This window comes from Hemitrygon akajei, chromosome 19, assembly GCF_048418815.1.
Source record: "Hemitrygon akajei chromosome 19, sHemAka1.3, whole genome shotgun sequence".
NCBI lineage: Eukaryota > Metazoa > Chordata > Chondrichthyes > Myliobatiformes > Dasyatidae > Hemitrygon > Hemitrygon akajei.
In genome coordinates, this window is record NC_133142.1 from 57,302,798 (window position 1) to 57,327,145 (window position 24,348).

Genomic DNA, 24,348 nt, shown 5'->3' on the forward strand with positions numbered 1-24,348 from the left:
CCGTGGGTGTGTGTGATCGGTCTCCCATGGGTGTGTGATCAGTCTCCCGTGGGTGTGTGAGGATCGGTCTCCCTTGGGTGTGTGATCAGTCTCCCGTGGGTGTGTGAGTATCGGTCTCCCGTGTGGGTATGTGATCGGTCTCCCGTGGGTGTGTGATCAGTCTCCCGTGGGTGTGTGAGGATCGGTCTCCCGTGGGTGTGTGATCAGTCTCCCGTGGGTGTGTGAGGATCGGTCTCCCGTGTGCGTGAGGATCGGTCTCCCGTGGGTGTGTGAGGATCGGTCTCCTGTGGGTGTGTGATCGGTCTCCCGTGTGCGTGAGGATCGGTCTCCCGTGGGTGTGTGAGGATCAGTCTCCCGTGGGTGTGTGAGGATCGGTCTCCCGTGGGTGTGTGAGTATCGGTCTCCCGTGGGTGTGTGAGGATCAGTCTCCCGTGGGTGTGTGAGGATCGGTCTCCCGTGGGTGTGTGAGGATCGGTCTCCTGTGGGTGTGAGTATCGATCTCCCGTGGGTGTGTGAGGATCGGTCTCCCGTGGGTGTGTGAGGATCAGTCTCCCATGGGTGTGTGTGATCAGTCTCCCGTGGGTGTGAGTGATCGGTCTCCCGTGTGCGTGAGGATCGGTCTCCCGTGGGTGTGAGTATCGGTCTCCCGTGGGTGTGTGTGATCAGTCTCCCGTGGGTGTGTGAGGATCGGTCTCCCGTGGGTGTGAGGATCGGTCTCCCGTGGGTGTGTGAGGATCGGTCTCCCGTGGGTGTGTGTGATCAGTCTCCTGTGGGTGTGAGTATCGGTCTCCCGTGGGTGTGTGAGGATCGGTCTCCCATGGGTGTGTGTGATCGGTCTCCCGTGGGTGTGTGTGATCGGTCTCCCGTGGGTGTGTGAGGATCGGTCTCCCGTGGGTGTGAGTATCGGTCTCCCGTGGGTGTGTGAGGATCGGTCTCCCGTGGGTGTGTGTGATCAGTCTCCCGTGGGTGTGTGAGGATCAGTCTCCCGTGGGTGTGAGTATCGGTCTCCCGTGGGTGTGTGAGGATCGGTCTCCCGTGGGTGTGAGTATCGGTCTCCCGTGGGTGTGTGAGGATCGGTCTCCCGTGGGTGTGTGTGATCAGTCTCCCGTGTGTGTGAGGATCGGTCTCCCGTGGGTGTGTGTGATCGGTCTCCCGTGGGTGTGAGGATCGGTCTCCCGTGGGTGTGTGAGGATCGGTCTCCCGTGGGTGTGTGTGATCAGTCTCCCGTGTGTGTGAGGATCGGTCTCCCGTGGGTGTGTGAGGATCGGTCTCCCGTGGGTGTGTGTGATCAGTCTCCCGTGTGTGTGAGTATCGGTCTCCCGTGGGTGTGAGGATCGGTCTCCCGTGGGTGTGTGTGATCGGTCTCCCGTGGGTGTGAGGATCGGTCTCCCGTGGGTGTGTGTGATCGGTCTCCCGTGGGTGTGTGAGGATCGGTCTCCCGTGGGTGTGAGGATCGGTCTCCCGTAGGTGTGTGAGGATCGGTCTCCCGTGGGTGTGTGATCGGTCTCCCGTGGGTGTGTGAGGATCGGTCTCCCGTGGGTGTGAGGATCGGTCTCCCGTGGGTGTGTGTGATCGGTCTCCCGTGGGTGTGTGAGGATCGGTCTCCCGTGGGTGTGTGATCGGTCTCCCGTGGGTGTGTGTGATCGGTCTCCCGTGGGTGTGTGAGGATCAGTCTCCCGTGGGTGTGTGTGATCAGTCTCCCGTGGGTGTGAGGATCGGTCTCCTGTGGGTGTGTGAGGATCAGTCTCCCGTGGGTGTGAGGATCGGTCTCCCGTGGGTGTGAGTATCGGTCTCCCGTGGGTGTGTGATCAGTCTCCCGTGGGTGTGTGAGTATCGGTCTCCCGTGGGTGTGAGGATCGGTCTCCCGTGGGTGTGAGTGATCGGTCTCCCGTGGGTGTGAGTATCGGTCTCCCGTGGGTGTGTGTGATCGGTCTCCCGTGGGTGTGAGTATCGGTCTCCCGTGGGTGTGTGATCAGTCTCCCGTGGGTGTGTGAGTATCGGTCTCCCGTGGGTGTGTGTGATCAGTCTCCCGTGGGTGTGTGAGGATCGGTCTCCCGTGGGTGTGTGTGATCGGTCTCCCGTGGGTGTGAGTATCGGTCTCCCGTGGGTGTGTGATCAGTCTCCCGTGGGTGTGTGAGTATCGGTCTCCCGTGGGTGTGTGTGATCAGTCTCCCGTGGGTGTGTGAGTATCGGTCTCCCGTGGGTGTGTGTGATCAGTCTCCCGTGGGTGTGTGAGGATCGGTCTCCCGTGGGTGTGTGTGATCAGTCTCCCGTGGGTGTGTGTGATCAGTCTCCCGTGGGTGTGTGAGGATCGGTCTCCCGTGGGTGTGAGGATCGGTCTCCCGTGGGTGTGAGGATCGGTCTCCCATGGGTGTGTGTGATCAGTCTCCCGTGGGTGTGAGGATCGGTCTCACGTGGGTGTGTGTGATCAGTCTCCCGTGGGTGTGTGAAGATCGGTCTCCCGTGGGTGTGTGTGATCAGTCTCCCGTGGGTGTGTGATATCGGTCTCCCGTGGGTGTGTGTGATCAGTCTCCCGTGGGTGTGAGGATCGGTCTCCCGTGGGTGTGTGAGGATCGGTCTCCCGTGGGTGTGTGATATTGGTCTCCCGTGGGTGTGTGTGATCAGTCTCCCGTGGGTGTGAGGATCGGTCTCCCGTGGGTGTGTGAGGATCGGTCTCCCGTGGGTGTGAGGATCAGTCTCCCATGGGTGTGTGAGGATCGGTCTCCCGTGGGTGTGAGGATCGGTCTCCCGTGGGTGTGTGAGGATCGGTCTCCCGTGGGTGTGAGTATCGGTCTCCCGTGGGTGTGTGTGATCAGTCTCCCGTGGGTGTGAGGATCGGTCTCCCGTGGGTGTGTGAGTATCGGTCTCCCGTGGGTGTGTGAGGATCGGTCTCCCGTGGGTGTGAGTATCGGTCTCCCGTGGGTGTGTGTGATCTGTCTCCCGTGGGTGTGTGAGGATCAGTCTCCCGTGGGTGTGTGAGGATCGGTCTCCCGTGGGTGTGTGAGTATCGGTCTCCCGTGGGTGTGAGGATCAGTCTCCCGTGGGTGTGTGTGATCAGTCTCCCGTGGGTGTGTGAGGATCGGTCTCCCGTGGGTGTGAGGATCAGTCTCCCGTGGGTGTGTGTGATCAGTCTCCCGTGGGTGTGAGGATCGGTCTCCCGTGGGTGTGTGAGGATCGGTCTCCCGTGGGTGTGAGGATCAGTCTCCCGTGGGTGTGTGTGATCAGTCTCCCGTGGGTGTGTGTGATCGGTCTCCCGTGGGTGTGAGGATCGGTCTCCCGTGGGTGTGTGAGGATCGGTCTCCCGTGGGTGTGAGGATCAGTCTCCCGTGGGTGTGTGTGATCAGTCTCCCGTGGGTGTGTGAGTATCGGTCTCCCGTGGGTGTGTGAGGATCGGTCTCCCGTGGGTGTGTGATCGGTCTCCCGTGGGTGTGAGGATCGGTCTCCCGTGGGTGTGTGAGTATCGGTCTCCCGTGGGTGTGTGAGGATCGGTCTCCCGTGAGCGTGTGAGTATCGGTCTCCCGTGGGTGTGAGTATCGGTCTCCCGTGGGTGTGTGAGGATCGGTCTCCCGGGGGTGTGTGAGGATCGGTCTCCCGTGGGTGTGTGATCAGTCTCCCGTGGGTGTGTGAGTATCGGTCTCCTGTGGGTGTGTGTGATCAGTCTCCCGTGGGTGTGTGAGTATCGGTCTCCCGTGGGTGTGTGTGATCATTCTCCCGTGGGTGTGAGGATCAGTCTCCTGTGGGTGTGAGGATCGGTCTCCCGTGTGTGTGAGTATCGGTCTCCCGTGGGTGTGTGTGATCGGTCTCCCGTGGGTGTGAGGATCGGTCTCACGTGGGTGTGTGAGGATCGGTCTCCCGTGGGTGTGTGATCGGTCTCCCGTGGGTGTGTGAGGATCGGTCTCCCGTGGATGTGAGTATCGGTCTCCCGTGGGTGTGTGAGTATCGGTCTCCCGTGGGTGTGAGTATCGGTCTCCCGTGGGTGTGTGTGATCAGTCTCCCGTGGGTGTGTGATCAGTCTCCCGTGGGTGTGTGAAGATCAGTCTCCCGTGGGTGTGAGTATCGGTCTCCCGTGGGTGTGAGGATCGGTCTCCCATGGGTGTGTGAGGATCAGTCTCCCGTGGGTGTGTGAGGAATAGTCTCCTGTGGGTGTGTGAGGATCGGTCTCCCGTGGGTGTGAGGATCAGTCTCCCGTGGGTGTGTGAGTATCGGTCTCCTGTGGGTGTGTGAGGATCGGTCTCCCGTGGGTGTGTGTGATCGGTCTCCCGTGGGTGTGAGGATCAGTCTCCCGTGGGTGTGTGAGGATCGGTCTCCCATGGGTGTGAGGATCAGTCTCCCGTGGGTGTGTGAGGATCGTTCTCCCGTGGGTGTGAGGATCAGTCTCCCGTGGGTGTGTGAGGATCGGTCTCCCGTGGGTGTGTGAGTATCGGTCTCCTGTGGGTGTGAGTATCGGTCTCCCGTGGGTGTGTGAGGATCGGTCTCCCGTGGGTGTGTGAGTATCGGTCTCCCGTGGGTGTGTGAGGATCGGTCTCCCTTGGGTGTGAGTATCGGTCTCCCGTGGGTGTGTGAGTATCGGTCTCCTGTGGGTGTGTGAGTATCGGTCTCCCGTGGGTGTGTGAGGATCGGTCTCCCGTGGGTGTGTGATCGGTCTCCCGTGGGTGTGTGAGGATCGGTCTCCCGTGGGTGTGAGTATCGGTCTCCCGTGGGTGTGAGTATCAGTCTCCTGTGGGTGTGAGTATCGGTCTCCCGTGGGTGTGAGTATTGGTCTCCCGTGTGTGTGTACATTCTTGCTTCCACCACTGTTGCCATTTTTTAAAAAGCTATTATTCTGGGTGATCTCAGCTAATTAAGCGAAGCATTAATTGGCAGCTTTGTACGGCTGTGGTATCATTAGCCGGTGACGTGGCTTGGTGAACTGGCATTGTTCGAGATGGCACAGGGAGCAGCAGGGTTCTGCCGTGCTGACAATCTGCTCTGCTCACCGCTCAGGCCAGTCTGAGGCTCTAGCAGCCACGTACCTGATGCTGATCCTGTCACTACGACAGCAGCCAATAAATCCCTTCAGCTGGGGCTGCGGTATGCAAACATTTCCAAGTTTCCATCCTGTTCCATAATCTACCTTCTGCGTATTGCACAGAATCACAATGGCCCCATCACAACATGCTCCTGCACCTGTTCTCATATCATCGGCAAACTTGGGAAGTTTACAATTTGTTCCTTCTTACAGACCTCCACCAGTTACATCCTTCCTGCCTGAAAAGGACCCACTTACTCCAACTTTATTTTCAATGTGACAGCCGTTTTCAAACAAATGGTGGGAGTTTAATAGCAGTGCAAAACCACAGAGAACTGGGCTTTCACATAGAGAAATAAGTGGTGCTACTGGTCGAGTTGCTTCCTCACAGTTCTGGAGATCTGGGTTCAATTCTGATAACACTGTCCGTGTGGAGTTTCCATGTCCCTGCGATTGAGTAGATTTACTGCGAGTGCTCCAGGTTTGTCCTCATACACCATAGGTTGGTAGATTAATCAGACACTGTGAATTGTCTGATTAATTGAGATGTGGAGTCAGGGGACAGTTATTGCAAACATGATTGGAATTAGTGTAAGATTAGGCGAGTAGGTTGGTAATGGCTGGCATGGACTTGTTAGTCTGAAAATCGAGTATCTGTAATATACCACTCGATCAAGATCAAAGTTCAAAGTAAAATTTATTATCAAAGTATGTATATGTCACCTTTAGAAATTTTCTTTCAGGCATTTTCAGGAAAATAAAGAGATACAACAGAATTAATGAAAAAAGACTATAAATAACAAAGGCAAATAACAACCACTGTGCAGAAGATGACAGATGATGCCAACAATAAAACAAATTAAATAAGTACTGCTGAGTTTCGAGGCCATGAAAGTGAGCCTACAGGTTGTGGAGCCAGCACAGCATTGAGGTAAGCCACGGTTTCCTCATTGATAAAGATGTTAAAAATTTTAAAAGATGACAAGTTCGTAAGATGAACAAGAAAAACATATTGGATCCGTAAGGAGACGAGAAGACAAAAGCAAGGAACTCTTCAGAGCTCTGCTCGAATCCTGTGTCCAAGCCATGATACTGTAGTCCCAATAGCCCCGGGGAGGTGCTGGAACAATTGCGGGGTACTGCTACAACAAATTTCATGACATATGCCGGTGATATTAAACCTGATTCTAATTCTGAGAAAGGATTTTGGTTAAAAGTTGAAACATCCGAATTGAGGAGGCTTAAAGGAAGATCTAAGAGTGGAATACAGTGTTTTAAAGTGCTTGGCTTCTGTCAATAACCAGAGGACACAGATTATTGACATTTAAGTTGAACTCTTCAGTGAATCGACGGGATGAAGGGAATAACTGTGTCTGCACTGATTTGCTTTGATCTGGAAAGGATGGTGGGAGGAGATTCCATGTCAGCATTCAAAGGGAAGTGGAGTACTAGCATCACAGAGCACTACAGCACAGAAAAGCGCCCTTTGGCCCTTCTAGTCTGTGTCAAACTTATTATCCTGCCCAGTTTCATCGACCTGCACCTGGACCATACTCCTCCATACCCCTCCCATCCATGTACTTATCCAAACTTCCCTTCAATGTTGGAAATGAACCTGTGTCCATGATTCTACTGACAGCTCGTTCCACACTCACACCACTCTCTGAATTAAGAAGCTCCCCCTAATATTCCCCTTAAACCTTTCACTGTTCACCCTATGATACTTTGAGAGGAATACTTATCGGGCTCTGGGGAAAGCAGGAACGGAGGAGTGATACCAGTAATAGCACTGTACCGGAGCTGAGCTACAACGCACTAGGCAGTCCCTTCCTGTGCAGCACATCACGTACCAGTGAGCAGGAGGAAGACCGAACATGAGATGATGTGCAACGGCAGTCACAAAACTGATCTGAACTGTAGTCAAGCTGAATCACTCGATTTTATCCAGAACTCTTCACCAAGTACATGGATGAAAGGGATGACAGAGGTAAGCTTTTCATACAGAGAGTGGTGGGTATGTGGTACGTCCTGCCTGGGGTGGTAATGGTAGAGACTGATACAGTAGGGGCATTTAAGAAGCTCTTAGACACATGGATGATAGAAAAATGGAGAGCTATGTAAGAGGGAAGGGTTAAGTTGATCTTTAGGTTAAAAGGTCAACACAACATTGTGGGCTGAAGGGCCTGTACTGTACCATACTGCTCTATGCTCGAAGTACTGAGGACAGAGCAGAGGTGGGCCACAAGTCAGGAAAGTCCAAAAGACTTTGACATTTTGGGTCGGAAAGCCATTGTCTGAGGGAACATCAAAGCTCTTCCACAACCGAAGGGCAAAACCATCTGTTATTCAACCCACAGGATAGGAATCACAGCAGACCAGGAATGAATCTTTAGAATATTCCTATTGTCACTTAGTTCAGGAAAATATCAGTGATCAAGTCTTACCCCCTTATTAATTCAAGTCGCCAGTAGCTTGTTGCCAGGACTTACCGTGTGGTGGAGAGAGGGTGAAGGGCTGCGGAGCCGAGCTGGGAGTTTCTGTGTTCAGTGTGACTCGACCCGTTGCTGAGGAGTTTCTGGGATGGTCAGTGGGAGTGTGGGGCTTTTAAATGAAACACTTGCGGGACTCAGCCACAGTAGGACCTGCGGGGAACAGAACCGAAAGCAGCCTCAGCTCAGCCAGGGTGAGAAAGGCACTGAGCACCCATACACTCTCCACACTGCCCTCCCTCCCTCAGCCACAGGTGAGATCCCAGCCTGCTGGGACCAGTCCTGTGCTGTGGAAACCTGAGGCTCCAAAATTGGAACAGTCTGTAGGTAGCCACGTAATTAAAGAAGCTCTAAGGTGCCAGTGACCCTCTCATGCTGAAAGAACGCCCGGGTCCTGGCTGTTCAGTATTTCATTAACACCAGTGGCATCTTTGATTACAAAGAAATGAAATACATTCCAAAACTAACAACCTTCCCTGCGTTCCGAATGATGGGGATGCTCTCATGTTGTTTGAGTTACTGGAGCTGGCCGAACGATCAGATGCTGCAGAATTTCAATCCAGTTAGTTAAGTGATTGATAATTTGAAAGGTAGTCAACAAAACTGCTGTATCATTGGTAAAACCCATCGGATCAGATCACAGATCCACTCCCTGACCTGGTCAGCCCTAAAGGTGAGTCCAGACCCCAACAATGTGGTTGATTAGTAAACTGTCCCTGAAACAGCCCAGTGAACAACTCTGTCGAAAAAAGGCAATGAGAATAAAACTAAACGGATTGTCCAACGTCAATCCCAGCTGGCACTGTAGGCTCGTTCCTCACGGTGATCTGGGACCAACGTACACTATTAGAATTACCCCACTGACAAGCCAAGTACAGGCCGCAGTCACACTCTCAGAGTCATACCTTTCAGCCAATCTCCTCAACTCCAAAACTTGCCTGGCCCTGCCACAATAGTAAGGCAGCTCTGGGTCAGATAATCCCTCTGCCACCCGTCACACTCAGCAAGGATGGCTGGCGACGGGCAAGTCATCGTCACAATCCTCGATGATAGCAGAGCCCAACACATTAGTGCAAAAGGTATTTGTAACTATCTTTGTGTGAAGGTTCAATTGGCTGTTCCATCTGTGCTTCAGCCCAACTGGGAAACCAATCGTAAACTAATCTTATGAACTCTATGTGAGATAAGCCCACCAGAAATTGTAAACCCTCTTGGACTTCATGGGTTCACTCCAGCTGTAGCAACATCACTGTGTTTCAGAACATGATACATAGTGACTGGAGGAAAGTATAGGGGTGATTCAGAGTTAAATATTTTACAGCGTGTTGGCTGTGTGGACGGCCCTGCCAGGGATGGTGGTAGAGGCAGATGCATTAGGAACATTTAAGAGAAACTTAGATAGGCTCTTGAGTGGTAGAAAAATGGGTTACATGGGTGGGTAGGGTTAGATTGATTTTAGAGTAGTTTATAAGGTCAGCACAACATCGTGGGCGAAAGGGCCTATACTGTGTGCTGTACTGTTCTATATAATGACGCATCCCTTACCAATTTTTGTATCTACCCAACAATGTAGAGGATTGCCTGGGTATTACTCAGTTTTGCTCCTGAATGTTGGTGGGGGTTATTATCACAGCACTTACTGATAACGTGCTGACTGATGCTGAGTTTATGGTTCCCATGGGTAACTTGCCTCACACTTCGTCAAAGGTTTGGTTCAAACGTGGATACAAGTGCCAAGTTCCAGAGGCGAGGCAAGATTGCCCAAGCATGACCAAGAGAGCTCAGTAAAACTGAAGTCGGTGAGTGTCGGGGGAAACTGCACTCACTCAAACGATGATGGTTACTGTAGGTTAATCGCCTTAGCTCCAGCACAGCTGGGACAGCTGATGGAGTCGCTCCAGTGACCCAGGTTCAATCCAGACCTCTGGTGGGTTTCTGTGGGCTTTACCACGTATCCCCATGACAAGACATCTGGCCACTGTAAACTTCTCCTAGTGTAAGTGGGAGTCAGAAGAATTAGGGGAGTTGATGGACATGTATATGGTTATAGGAGGGGAAAAGAGATCGATGGGGTTGCCCTGAGAGACAGCATAGACTCGTATATATAAATTAAATAAGTAGTACAAATCAGTGCGCAGCCTGGAACAGTCAGGAATTATTCATGGGTAGGCTCACTGTCCATTCAGGAATCTGATGGCAGAGGGGAAAAAGCTGTTCGAATCGTTGAGTGTGTGTCTTCAGGCTCCTGTAATAATGAGAAAAGGGCATGTCCCGGATGATGAGGATCCTCAGTGATGGGTGTCATCTTTTTGAAACATGGCCTTTTGAAGATGTCCTTGTCGGTGGGGAGGTTAGTGCCCGCGATGGAGCTGTCTGAGTTTGTAGCTTTTCCCAATCCTGTGCGGTGGCCCCTCCATACGAGGCAATGATGTAGCCAGTTAGGATGCCTCCACAGTACATCTCTAGAAATTTTTTAGGGCCATTGTGAGGGTTTTATCAAGGTCACACTAGCCTTTTCTACCTCATCCATCGCTCTCAACCCCTGCACGCAGTGTGAAATTGTTGCTGTAAATCAGAGCCCAAGTTTCAATCGCAAAACCTCCCACCCTGCTCTGTCAAGCAGCCAATTTTCTTATTTCATATTTTTATAATTAATAAACAAATCTGTTCTGAAATTGCTTTCCCTCCTGCATTTGTAGCTTGGAGTGTCGATGCAGAGATTCTGCTGACCAGAGACACCTTGCCACCTGTCCCCCCAGGGGCTCTGTGGTCTGTCATTGTGCGGCTGGGAGACAGAGCCCTCTGTCAGGAAATCACCACCCAGCAATTTGGCTTGACTGAGTGCAGAGTGTGGTTTCTGTCAGCCCAGGCACAGAGCTGCTCCAGCCCACAGGCACACCAGCTGTCAGAACGTCTCAGAGTGCCTCTCATATTCACAAGTGTTCAGTGATAGTACGGACATGTCTAAAAAATACTGCCTGATTAAATAAAATGATTAATGCCTTTGACATATCAAAACATCACAATCGCACTTAAAAACAAAATCATTGAAACTAGGTAAATTCAGCATTATGACCTCCTTTTTATTATCTCAGTATGTTTACATATGGAATGAGCTGTCTCGAAGGCACGAAGAACAAACCCTTTTCACTGTAGCTTGGTACATATAACAATACCAATGCCAATAAAAAGATGCCAATACAATACCAATGCCAATAAAAGGACTGGATTATTCACCACCCATAGGTGAGGTGGTTCTCCCTTCATTTCGACGGGACCTCAGGACTTGCACTGGATTTAAGCTTTAGTAGGTTGAATGGACATCTCTGAGTGCCTGGCCCATTGTGTTACTTCCCACAGTAAGCATTGGCTGAAACATCACCAGGGCTTCCTTGGGGAAACACATCCGGTGTTAACGCTGGAACTGAGTCCAGTCAGGAACGTTTGACAGCTTTCTGAGGAAAGCTGGACGAAGCACATGAACGCTCATAACCTTCGACACATGTGCAGTTGAGAGCAACCGAATGTGTTGCCTCTCTGTGCAGTACGGAAGCTACACTGCGATGGACAGGCAGTTAAAACAACCCAATGCATCACCACCACCAGACTAACCACAAAAAAGGACGTACCCTATATACAGAAAGGTGCCGGAAAAAGGCCAGTAATATTAAGAAGGATTCCATCCAACCTGCTCATGGGCTGCTAGTCCCACTCCCATCAGGGAAGAGGCTACACAACATTCACGCCAAGACTGCCAGACTCAAAAACGATTACTTCACCAAAGCTGTCAGGATGATCAACAGCTTCACAACTAACTTATCCCAGCATACATCCCCACCACCACTACTTTATCATTTCCTGTCAGAGTCACCTTACGTAGAGATATTCCTGTACCTAGCATCACTTGATGCACTGTATCTAATCAGCCAATCATGTGATAGCAACTCAGTGCATAAAAGCATGCAGACATGGTCAAGAGGTTCAGTCATCATCCAGACCAAACATCAGAATGGGGAAGAAATGTGGTTGAAGTGACTTTGACCGTGGAATGATCATTGGTGCCAGATGGGGTGGTTTGAGTATCTCAGAAACTGCTGATCTCCTGGGATTTTCACACACAACAGTCTCCAGAGTTTATAGAGAAAACAAACAACATCTAGTGAGCTCAAATAGCCACACAGTACACCAGTGGTGTGCAGAACATGTCAGAGTTGAAGTGGACTGGCTGCAGCAGCAGAAGACCATGAAAATACACTCAGTGGCCACAGTTTGTGAGCTGTTACCTAATAAAGGGGCCACTGATTGTATAGGTCATGGCCAGGATCTCTGCAATTTCTTTCCTTCCCTCAACATCCAGGAATACAGGCCACCCGACCCTGATTTATCCACTTCAAGTGTTTAGAGATACAACACGGTAACAGGCGGTTCCGGCCAAACAAGCCAGCACTGCCCACGTGGCCTTATTAACCTAGTGGCCCATACATCTTCGGAATGTGGGAGGAAACCGGAGCACCTGGAGGAAACCCACGTGGTCATGGTGAAAATGGACAAACTCCTTGCTGTGGAAATGAACCCCGGTCGCTGTAATAGCAGTGCGCTAACTGCTACGCTACCACACTACCCTAAAGTGCAGCTAACCTTTCTAGCACTTTGTCTTATCAAACGTAATCCTATTCAGTATCTCAGTGATATCTTCCAATGCTGAGATCCCTGCGTTTCCTTGGAATTGTCAACTACTGATTACTGTCTCATCAGCACTCGGAGAGTGCCGGCCAGCTTCACCGTGTCACCACACTCTGGTTGTACCAGCCCCCAGTGGAGGCAAGTTAGAAACATAGAAAAACTACAGCACAATACAGGCCCTTCGGCCCACGATGCTGTGCCGAACTTGTACCTACTTTAGAAATTACCTAGGGTTACCCATAGCCCTCCATTTTTCTAAGCTCCGTGTACCTATCCAGGAGTCTCTTAAAAGACCCTATCGTTTCCACTTCCACCACCACCGGCAGCCCATTCCAGGCACTCACCACTCTCTGCGTAAAAACCTTACCCCTGACATCTCCTCTGTATCTACTTCCAAGCACCTTAAAACTGTGCCCTCTCATGATAGCCATTTCAGCCCTGGGAAAAAGCCTCTGACTATCCACACGATCAATGCCTCTCATCATCTTATACACCTCTATCAGGTCACCTCTCATACTGTACACTCAAAGCTGCTGCGGAGTTTGACTCTGTGGTTAAGAAGGCATACGGTGCATTGGCCTTCATCAACTGTGGGATTGAGTTTAAGAGCCGAGAGGTAATGTTGCAGCTATACAGGACCCTGATCAGACACCACTTGGAGAAATGTGCTCAGTTCTGGTCGCCTCACTACAGGAAGGACGTGGAAACCATAGAAAGGGTGCAGAGGAGATTTACAAGGACATTGCCTGGATTGAGGAGCATGTCAAGATGCAATGGTTCACTTTGTTGCCACCTTAGAAACAGTGCTAATTTCAAGAGGAGGTTTTTAAAATCTAGTAACCTTCATGTACGAAAACAAGCAGCTCAGTTCAGTGTTGGCCATAGGTAGGCGGGTTGGTTCATACTGAGTTAATCACAAGGCCGTAGACAAGCCCCAGTCCAAGAATGCCACCATGTAGTCCAGGCTGCGTCTCTAGTACAAAATGTACAGTTTTAACCTCGATTCACTGTAAAGCACCACACCGCTGAAAGCATCTAAAGGAGCCACTGCCTCAAGAAGGTGGCACAAATCATGAAGGATCCCCACCATCCAGGCCATGCCCTCTTCTACAACACACCCAAAACGCTGGACGAACTCAGCAGACCAGGCAGCATCTATGGAAAAGAGGAGAATTGACGTTTCAAATCCTGCTGAAGGGTTTCAGCCCAAAACATCCACTGTACTCTTTTCCATAGATATTGTGTGGCCTGTTGCATTCCTCCAGCACTTAGTGTGTGTCTTGTTTGTGATGCCCTCTTCTCGTGCTGCCATCAGGTAGGAGGTGCAGAAGCCTGATGTCACATACCACCAAGTTCAGGAGCAACTACTTTCCTACAATCATCAGGTTCTTGAACTGACCTGCACAACCCTTACCCTACCTCAGCATCAGAACACTACGGACCACCTCGTGCACTACCATAGAATTGTCTTATATTATGTTTTTCTATGTTCTTTTACACTAATGTCTTGTTTTTGTGATTTATTTTCTCTTTTCTGTCTTGTACAAATTATGTATAATGTATGCTGTGTGCGTTGTCTGTACCTATGTGCCATGATACTGCCTCATTGCACCTGTACTTCATTATACTTGTGAACATGACAACAAACCAAAGCTGACTTGATATTTTATTCTTTGAGGCTGGTAATGGGGGCCCAGTGTAAATTGGTGTATCATTGTTACAAGGAATGAGACATGGTGATAAACATTTTATTGCATGACATTCATACAGATTATTTCATCACATCAGTACATTGAGTTGATTGACTGGCTGTCTGTTGTATCCGATGATGACAACATGAAGAGACCTGTGCGGGAGTTTCTGAATTGGAGCAGTTCCATTCTCTTGACCTCTGATGTCTGGGTCTAGTGGTACAAAGAGTCATCACAACTAATGGTCTTCCTTGGTCGCAGTGGATGAACGTGATCTCTCATGTGCCTCGTCATACCCTTCAGCCTCCACGAAGTGTTGCAGAATCGCCTTCCTGGCTGCTGGATTTCACTGTGGAATTCATCTGCCCAGTCCTCTGGAGTTTGCTTTGCATGCTAGAACAGGCATGTCCCTATTTCATTGTGGTATGTAGCCCATCGACCGCCCTCACCTGGCTTAGCCCAGCTGTCAAAGTGGTGTACAGTGACATAGTACAGGAGGAAAGCAATACCAAAATGCAGAATCATTACAATTACAAGGAAAGTGCAGTGCTCTTAGACAGTAAGGTGCAAAGCCAGGTCGAGATAGATTGTGAAGACAAGCCCATCTGTACCACAGAGTCTAATTACCACCAGCATTCATGGTTCTAATGAAAGGCCTCTGATCTGAAATATTGACCATTTCCTCTCTCCACAGATGCTGCCTGACCCACTGAATGTTTTCAACATTTTCCATTTTGAATTCAGCTCCAGCTTGTGTACAATCCACAACTAACTGCAACTAACAACCCTCAATACCGACCAACTCCACGCTCAGCAATGGAAACGTAACTGCATGGTTTTCCTTATCTCTAACCCCCAACATAACCTGTGCCCCTGTTTCTGAATCACTTCTCTGTATAATTCCAACTTTCCTATTATCAAAATGTACAAATTTTATACCTATGCAGTTTACAAATCCTCACTGCTATGAAATGCCTTGACTAAATCCTAAAGGGAAAATATTCACTCGCAGAAAAATATTATGCCTTAATGCTTAGTTATGGAAAGAAATGAAATTTACTTTAAAATGTTCCTGCTTTTGACCTCATAGCTAATTTGAGTCTATTAGGATGTTGGGGACAATGACACGAGGATTTCCATTAATGGCACAGTGACCTAAATGCACATTTAACACTGAAAAATATTTAATTGTGTATCAGGTTCCAGCTCCTGTTTATGCCTTGATACCAGCAAAGGGTTAATGTGTTTATAGTCAAGTACATCTCCATTCCCTATCACCTCATCAGACTTCTATGTGAAGAGCTTCTGTTTTCAGGAAGAACATGCTGTCAGCATAGCAACGTCTCAGCACTTCTCAATGGCTTTGTTCCATGTTACCTCACTGTGAAGAAGGCTACATGGTATAGAATAGTTTAGATCTGCAGAACACCCCAAAGCATTTCTCAGTCAGTGCATAGGAGCAGACTTAGGGCATTCGGCCCTTTGTGGCTGTTACAGTTTATATGGGAGCACGCTAGCCAACCTATACACGGCAAGATGGTTATTAACTTTCAGTGGTGATTGATCAGTTCTGGTCAGGAAACCAAAGATCTCTTCTGCCCAAAGTGCCATGGGATCAGAAGATCAGTCAGGACATTTTATCTCAGAGAGGACAGCTCCAACAATAAGCCCTTCCCTCAGGAAGGCACTGTTGGTATGGATATGGAAGAGGAGCATAGCCTGTGACATAGGCATCAGAGATAAGTGCCCAACCACTCAGCCTGCAACTTGCAGTGGATACAGTCCAGTCCGCCACAGAAAACCCCCTCCCCACCACTGAGCACATCTACTAGGAGAGCTGGCACGAGAAAGCAGCACCCATCATCAAGGATGCCCACCCCCCGGGCCATGCTGCCAACAGGAAGGAGGTACAGGAGTGTTAGGTTCGAGTGTAAATGCATGTAAAATAATCAACCTCAGAGATGTACTGTAAATGTATTTTCATAATAAATTTACTTTCATCTTTGAACTTTGAAAACTCGACTTCAGTACATGTCAGTATTCTGATGCATCCACGCCCACTGGTTGTCTGAAGGCTTCTATCGTGTTTACCCTGACATTCAAATATTTGCAGTTCAAGTCCACCCATTGCAAACTGTGACAATGTTCTGAATACAGCCTGTGGCTGAGAACGGTACAGTGCTGTGACCCACAGTTGTCTCACTAAACCCAACCGTACCCCACCTCACAACTCACAACACAGACTGCTCTAACTAATCTCACAGCAATCCACATTGATCAATTAGAACCATATTAAACATACTAACAAAACATTTCATAACAGTGCACTCTGCCTTTTCCAGGAAATCCAAAGTCCAAAGTAAATTTATTATCAAAGTGTACATATACAAGCCTGAGATTTGTTTTCTTTCAGGTATACTCTGTAAATCCAAGCAACATAATAGAATCAATGAAAGACCGCACCCTACAGGATGGACAAACAACCAATGTGCAAATAGAAAAAAAACAAAACAAATAATAATGATAATGATAAATAAATAAACAATAAATATCAAAAACATGAGATGAATGCTCCTTGAAAGTGAGTCCATAGGTTGTGGGAACAGTTCAGTGATGGGGCAAGTGAAGCATCCCCACTAGTTCAAGAGCCTTATCGTCAAGGGGTAATAACTGTTCCTGAACCTGGGTGGTGTGGGTCTTGAGGCTCCTGTATCTTCTCCCTGATGGAGGCAATGAGAAGAGAACATGGTCTAGGTGGTGGAGGTCCTTGTTGTTGGATGCACCATGTAGATGCGCTCAATGGTGGGGTGGGCTTTACCCATGATGGAGTGGCCTGTATCCACTACTTTTTGTATGAGTTTCTGTTCAATGGTGCTTCTGTGAAGCAACCAGTCAGTATACTCATCACCATACATCTACAGAAGTTTGTCAAAGTTTTAAACGTTATGTCAAATCTACACAAACTTCTAATGAAGCAGAGGGGCTGCCGTGCTTTCTTCATAATTGCACTAACATGCTGGGCCCAGCACAGGTCCTCTGAAATAACGTCTACTGTTCAAAAGATTGGACTGGTTCCGAAGAACCACTGTGAAGGGAGCCCGGTGTCATTAAATTCATTTGTAACTTATTGAGGAAATCGTGGAGAGGTGTTTATTGGCCCCTTTCTAATTGGTTCAAACAACATTGGCTTGGTCTGTAAGTTACTGAAATGTACCAATTCTACTGCATTTGCTGGTGATTAACTAATGAAACTTCATCAGGGAAGCTCCTTCATGGGCACAGCCACTCCAGCGTTGAGGATATCTACAAAAGGCAATTTTTCAAAAAGGTGACGTCCATCAAAAAGGACCCCCACAACCCAGGACGTGCCCTCTTCTCAATAATACCATCAGGCAGGAGGTACTGGAGCCTGAAGACACACACTCAATGTTTCAGGAATTGCTTTGTCTCCTCCACCACCAGTTTTCTGAATGGACAGTGAACCAACCCCTGAACACTACCTCACTATATTTTGCCTCTTTTGCACTTTATTTAATTTAATTTGTTTATATATATTTCTTATTGTAGCTTATATTAATTTTATGTATTGCACTGTACTCTGCCCCAAAACAATAAACTTCACAACGTAATCTGTGACTACCTGACTAGTAATCAGTGGTTACCTGATCAGTACCCAGTTATAAAACTTCCTAAAGTGGCCAACAATACCCTTAACCAGTGCAATAGTAGCTCACTGGGTTTCTTTCTGGCATCATGCAAGAGGAAGGCTGGGGTGAAGACCGTCACTGACACACTACAAGTGTTCTCGTTTACTCCACGTTGGATTGTCTTGCCACCATGTTCCTGCTTGCCTGGCCGTAGACAGGTGTGACTCAGCTGGAAAGGGTACAGAAATGATTCACAAAGATGTTTGCAGAATATGTGGGCTGGAACTATGAGGAAAGCTGGATAGGTTGAGGGTTCCTTTCCTGCAGCATAAGGGATTGAGGTAAGACACTATAGAGATACAGAGGATGTCACAGTATTTCTCCCAGGGTAGGGGAAGCTCTTTTGTATTTGCACAGTTTGTTGGGGTTTTTTTGCCCTCCCTGTTGGGGCAGCCTCTCATTGATTTTATTGTGTTTCTTTGAAATTACTGTGAATGCCCACAAGATAATGAATCTCAGGGCTGAAAATGGTGACAGTGTGCACTTTGGTAATAAACTCACTTTGAACTTTAACGCTAAAGGGTGCAGCTTTAAGGGGCGAGGGGACATAAAGGATGAGGGGTAATGTTTTCACACAGAGGGTGCTCAGTATGTGGAGTGAGCAGCCAGAAGAAGCTATGAAGGTGGATCCAATTAACACATTTAAAGTATATTTGGACACGTACATGGATAGGAAAGAGTTTAGGGACATGGGCCAAAGTTAGGCAAATGGGACCAGCATGGATGGATACCTTGGTCAATATTAGGCCGAACAGCCTGCTTCTTGGTTGAATGACAGTCACTCTTTTACCTCTTCCCTTTCTGGCCAGAATCTTCCGCTACATGCCTACCCTTTTAAACCGTTGCCTGCAGTGAGCTTGGAAAGAAAACCTCAGGGACCTGGGGGTCCCATCAGTGTTCAGAGGGAGACATGAATTGTTTATCCACAGAATTGTGGAACACTATCCCCGGATCTCAGCTCATCTGCCACCCGGTACAACGTGCGATGGTGTTCAGACTTGGCCAACATTTCATCCTCAGGAGCTGACTATATTGTTCCATTCAAAGACCCTGGCACCTCAGCCTCTGGGCACTGCATCTTTTAATAACTGTTGCATTTCTAATCAACTAGTCCAGGAGGTGCACAGTGGATCACTGTGAATGCACTACAGTAGCTGCTAGCACGTGCGGAAGGGCCAGGATGTGAATGAGTGAGCTATTGTGTGTGAGAAATAGTGCGGTAATGTGGTGTTTTAGTGTATTCAGTGGGTCTGTATACCGCCCGTGTGAATAAATGGATTGATGTGCTGTTTATGTACCGGTATGTGTGTGCTGCTCTGTTGGCTTGACTAAATGCTTGTATGCATTATAAATGTGCATGTGTCTATGTGTGTCAGTGGATATTGTTAACATGTGTGTGTGACTGTGTATTTCTCCGTCCGTGTGTGTGAGTGTGTGTGTGTGTGTGTGTGTGTGTGTGTGTGTGTGTGTGTGTGTGAGTGTGTGTGTGTGTGAGTGTGTGTGTGTGTGTGTGTGTGTGTGTGTGAGAGAGAGAGAGAGAGAGAGAGAGAGAGAGAGTGAATTTGTGTTTTATTAATGTGTTCTTACTCCGGTTACAGAACGCTGTTGTTTGATTTGCTTTTGTAGATTTTAATTATGAAATGTTAAAGGGAATATTTATTTACCGGCGCCGGGGATATGCGCTGATCAGACGTCGGATTGGGTTTACGGTATGGAGTGCGAGATTTTGCCCGTCTGTCCTCCTGTGAGGGGTTGTTCCGCCCAGTGGAGGGGACACGCCGAGAATCGGCTGGGCACTGACCCGGGACCCGGCGACTGCTGGACACGGACAATCTGTGGGTCCCTGAGACAACGGAAGCCCGGCTACATGCCGGGTCTCCTTACGCGGGACAGAGACGAGAGAGAGATAACAGGTAGATCGATAGATAGATAGCGAGAGAGTGTGTGTGTGAGAGAGAGAAAGAGAGGAAGGGTGTGTGTGAGAGAGAGAGGGATGGTGGGGGGGAAGAGAAGAGATAGAGGGGGACCGGATACCCCACACCAAGCTCCCGGCACACAGCGGTCTTTGTTTGGGTGGGAGAAGGGGACCAGAGCGCGGCGGAGAGCCTTACCCCGTGTGTGGATCCTTGTCGCCACGGCTCCGCATCCCGGCTCCAGCTACTTAGCCCCGCGGGGGTCGTCCCTTAACCGGCCTCACCCTTCGCACCGGGACGCACAGACCTGCATGCCCCTGTTCCAACCTCCAGACCGACCGGTCGCCTTGTCCCACTCTGAGTCCAGTCACTCTTTTTTTCTCGGGTATCAAGACACCAGGGTCATGCATCCGTTGTGGAGACTCCGCCGTGTTAAAGCCGGTTCCTCCGTCCCCGTCATTTCCCCTGCAAAGCTCCGACTCGGAACTGGCAGCTGCTTCAACGATCTCTTGAAGGAATGTCCACGCCGATACTTAAGAGTCCAGAACCGGTGGGCAAGAGTGAGTCTTGTCTCTGGGGAATGAGTAGGTTGGGCGCCGTGATGCTCCCGCGACGGAGAAATCTCTCCCAATGACAATTTAACACATTAACATCAAGTAGACGGCGAGAGAGCTGGAGAGGCGAGTCCTCTCTCACAGCTGGAAACTAGAACCTCACTGGGACACAGTCTCCATCGTCCTCAACCGACAAACTTTTCCCCAAAGCACAGAAAATAACCTCATCCCAATATCTGGGAAAGATAGCACCTATCTTCACATGACGAGGAAAGATAAGATTCGGAGCAAATAGTAACAATTTCTAGGAAATGGAGAGAGGTAATTAAATCTATTAACATTTCGGGGGGGGAAATTGGAAGCACTGCCCCGGATGCTCGTACCTGGCAGTCAACCCTCGGCACTGATCCCTGACGCGGTTCTGTAATAGTTACTTTGGGGTGATGTCCAGTTCCCGTCGGGGCAAAATAGGGTCCCGGTTAATTCCGTTCGAGTAAAGCCTGTAATATCATGCTCGGCACGACCGGCAAATCCTGATATCTAGCTTGGAATGATGGAATTATTCCTGATACTTGGAATAATGACCTGCTTTAGTATTTGGTTGGATAATACCTAGTTCCTATCTGTGGGCTGGATTAATGTCCGGGTTTTAGCATTTGGCTGCGCAGATGTTTAGGTTGGAGTGAAATCCAGCTCCAAGTGTGTTGCTTACCAGAGTGCCCTGATCCTGATATTTGGGCTAGAGTAATGTCTAGCTCCTGGTCAGTTGGGCAGGGTGATATCCAGCTCCTCATATCTGGGTGAGTGTAATATTCCGTTCCTAGTGTAAAATCCAGTTCCTGATTTGGAACTTAATTCCCATTTAGTACGGAGGTGGGTATTGGGAATTTTACAGGTTATTCCAGTTGCTGCAAGGATAAAGAACGGTGAGCACATGAAATAGCATTTCCTTAGCACGATTGTTAACAAATCTCACCACAGTCTGAACTGGCTGAGCTCCAAGACAATGGTCTCTCGACAACATTCCCTTTTCTTCCTGTGTTAAAGAACTTACAAACATGGCAACAAGTCCATTTCCTTTCGGGTGTTTGTGTAGCTTCCTCTTAAACACAACTGGATCTCCACGATGACTCCGCGCAAAGCACTACAGATAGACCACACATTACATTTGGTTCTTTTCTAAATTGTCCGGTAGCACTTGCATCCACCGTGATGTCACCTCCAGTTGCTTATTAATTAGGTCTTCATCTAGTTCCTGATGTCGCGGGAACCTGAGTTAAAGGGAAAGGCTGAACGGGTTAGGGTTTTATACCCTGCAGGTTTAGGGAATGAGGGTAAATGCAAGCAGGTACCTTCCACTGAGGTGAGAACTAGAGGTCACAGGTTAAAGGTGAAAGGTGAATTATGTGAGGGGGAACTTCACTCAAGAGGATGGTAAGAGCACGGATTGAGCTGCCAGTGGTGGATGATACCGATTTGCTTTCAACATTTAAGATAAATTTGGATAAGCGCAAGGATAGGAGAAGGGTGGAGGAATGGTCCTGGCGTAGGTTGATGGGACTAGGCAATGTACCAGTGTTACAGAGACTAGATGGGTTGAAGGGCCTGGTTCTGTGCTGTAGTGCTCTAACAAAATGGATTAACGCCTGCTCCTGATGCCTGAGTTGGAGTAATGCCAGTAACTGACAATCGGTTAAGTCAATGTCTGGCCGTTGCTGTTTAGATTAAGGCAATGTCCAATTCGTGGTCTTTGATTATTAGTACTTGGTTTATCATTCTCACATGTACTGAAGAACCGTCCACATAGAGTGTTTCATCACAGAACTGGTGCAGTCTTTTATTGATTCTATTATTATATATTTATTGAGTATGCCCACAAGAAAATGAATTTCAGGGTTGTATATGGTGACATATACGTAGTTTGATAATAAATTTGCTTTGAACTTTGAACATCATACAGTGCAAGGGAGAAGAAATAAGAAGCAGAACCCGTGTTACAGTTGCAGAGAAAGTGAAGCTTAGGTCAAGAATCCATCTTATCATGAGAGGTCATGTCCTTCAGCCTGGGCATGTGCTTTCAGGCTTTTTTAAAAAAAAATTTTAATTAGTTTTTCAAAACATTTTACAAATTAAAAACCCCAAATCCCAATGAGGAGCATTAATACAGTGCAAAATTAAGCATACAATAACAATATGCTACAAAGGAAGAGAATTTAACAAAAAAGCACCTAAATTAAAGACAAGTAAGCTTAGTGTCCTCCCCAAGCCCCACAACACAAGAAAAAAAACAACTCCAGACCGACCACAACACAATATAAAGAGTATAGGGCAGGACAGTCAAACTCCCAGACTGTGAATACACTTAGCAACAGAGGATAATAATGCCTACTACCAGAAAAAAAAAGGGAGCTGAAAGCAAGGGACCGAAAAGAAGAAAAAAAAAGAAATAAAAACCCTAGTCAAGAGGAAGGTTATGAAAGTACTCGATAAAAGGTCCCCAGACCTTATGGAACTTTAGATCCAAATTAAGAACTGAATAATGAATTTTTTCGAGGTCCAAGCAGGCCATAATGTCGTTAAGCCATTGCGCATGAGTGGGCGGGGCAACATCTCTCCATCTAAGGAGGATCAAGCGTCTAGCCAGGAGAGAGGCAAAGGATAGTATTCGGCATTTGGTCAGACCCAGACATAAATCTGTCTCGCCCCAAAAACCAAACAGAGCAATTAAGGGGTTTGGTTCTAGGTGCTGATTCAGAATACCCGATAGTGTAGTGAAGACATCTTTCCAGAATTTCTCCAAGCTAGGACAGAACCAGTACATATGGATGAGAGAGGCCACGCCCCTCTTGCATTTATCACAGAGCGGACTAATGCTAGGGTAGAATCGAGATAGTTTAGATTTAGACATATGGGCTCTATGAACAATCTTAAACTGTAAAAGGCAATGGCGAGCACAAAGAGAGGTTGAGTTAACCGATTTGAGAACTGAGTCCCAGCTCTCCTCGGATAAGGAGATATTTAAATCCTGCTCCCAGGCCATTTTAATTTTAACCACAGGGGCCCATCGTAAGGCTGCTAGTTTATCTCAGATAATTGATATTAAACCTTTACCTAGTGGATTAATGGAAAGAAATAGGCTTTCAGGCTTTTAACAGATTTATAACAGCAGGACAGAAGCTGTCCTTCAGCCTGGGCTTGTGTCTTTTGTCCAATCAAAGGGGAGGGGAGGAAAAGTCGAGGGTAGGTGACGTGGCCTCTGTCGGTTGTGGTCGACCATGGGTACTGTGTCTCTGGTGGTCACCGGGAGTGGCCTCTCCAGGGCGCAAGCCAGGGCAGAGTTGATATGGAGATCTGTCTGTTGCCCATGCAGTGGGACCCCCCTCTCCATGATGATGACAGGTCCAAAGGAACGGCAAAAGTCGATACAGTTTGGTGCCAGCAGCATCGCAGGAGTTGCCATGCTGGTGCTGGGTACGGCAGTCAGCCGCCTTCGGGACTCCGACTCCGGATTTTTCCTCGGGGTTTACTCCCAAAGCCTTTCCCATGAGCTAATGCCCAGTCCTGCTGTCAACATGTAGGTTGGAGTAATTCCAGCTGATGGTATTTCGACCAGAGCAATGTCTTCAGTTCTTGTTGGTGGAATAGAGAGATATTGATTTTGGTTTGCAGAAAGTCCGGTTCTAATCTTTAGGTTAGGTACCATGTCTTGATATTTGGTTACTGTTTAGAACCTGATATTTAGATTAGAGTATTAACTAGTTCCTCGGATTTGGCCATTATCCAATATCTGATATCTGTAAGTGAGCAAAGTCCAGCTGCTGATGTCTATGATGGAGTGCGACATTTGAGTAGGAGCAGTAATACCCAGTGATTGGTATTTATTTGCGCCAATGTCCTGTTACTGATATCAGGTTCTGAGTATCATTCAGTTCCAGATGTTTGGTTGAGGAGAGTGACCAGATCTTGATTGGTTCGCGAGTAAATGTCCAGTTCATTTTTTTTCTTGGTGTGATGGGTGTATCTCATATTAAAGTTGGTGGGATGATCAGCGAGGTAGAGTAATGTCAAAATATTTGTGTTGGGTATCCAGATTTTGATATTTTGGTTAATTTTTAGTTTCTAACTAGCCAGGGGGATGAATATGCATTTTTTGATCATATTTCTGATCTCCAGCTGAGAGTAAGTTCCAGGTTGTACGATATGGGCTGTGGAGAAGTCTAGGTTCTGATACCTGAGTTGCAGTAAACTCTAGTTGCTAGGCTACTGCCCATTCCTGATAATTAGATGGAGTATCAGCCAGCTC

General features: G+C 48.3%; 1 protein-coding gene across 2 annotated transcripts in view; it reads right to left on the reverse strand.

Moving 5' to 3' along the window:
• LOC140741953 (metabotropic glutamate receptor 2-like) overlaps nt 1-20,784 on the reverse strand; it is a 63,683-nt gene extending 42,899 nt beyond the window's left edge. Inside the window, exons 1-2 of one of the 2 annotated variants that reach the window (XM_073072562.1) lie at nt 19,690-20,784; nt 7,498-7,650 (exon numbers count right to left, since the gene is read on the reverse strand). The gene's annotated coding sequence lies outside the window, so the exon portion shown is untranslated. The remainder of the gene's footprint in view (nt 1-7,497; nt 7,651-19,689) is intronic. The other variant, XM_073072563.1, reaches the window with a different exon arrangement.
• Nucleotides 20,785-24,348: the final 3,564 nt, after the last annotated feature.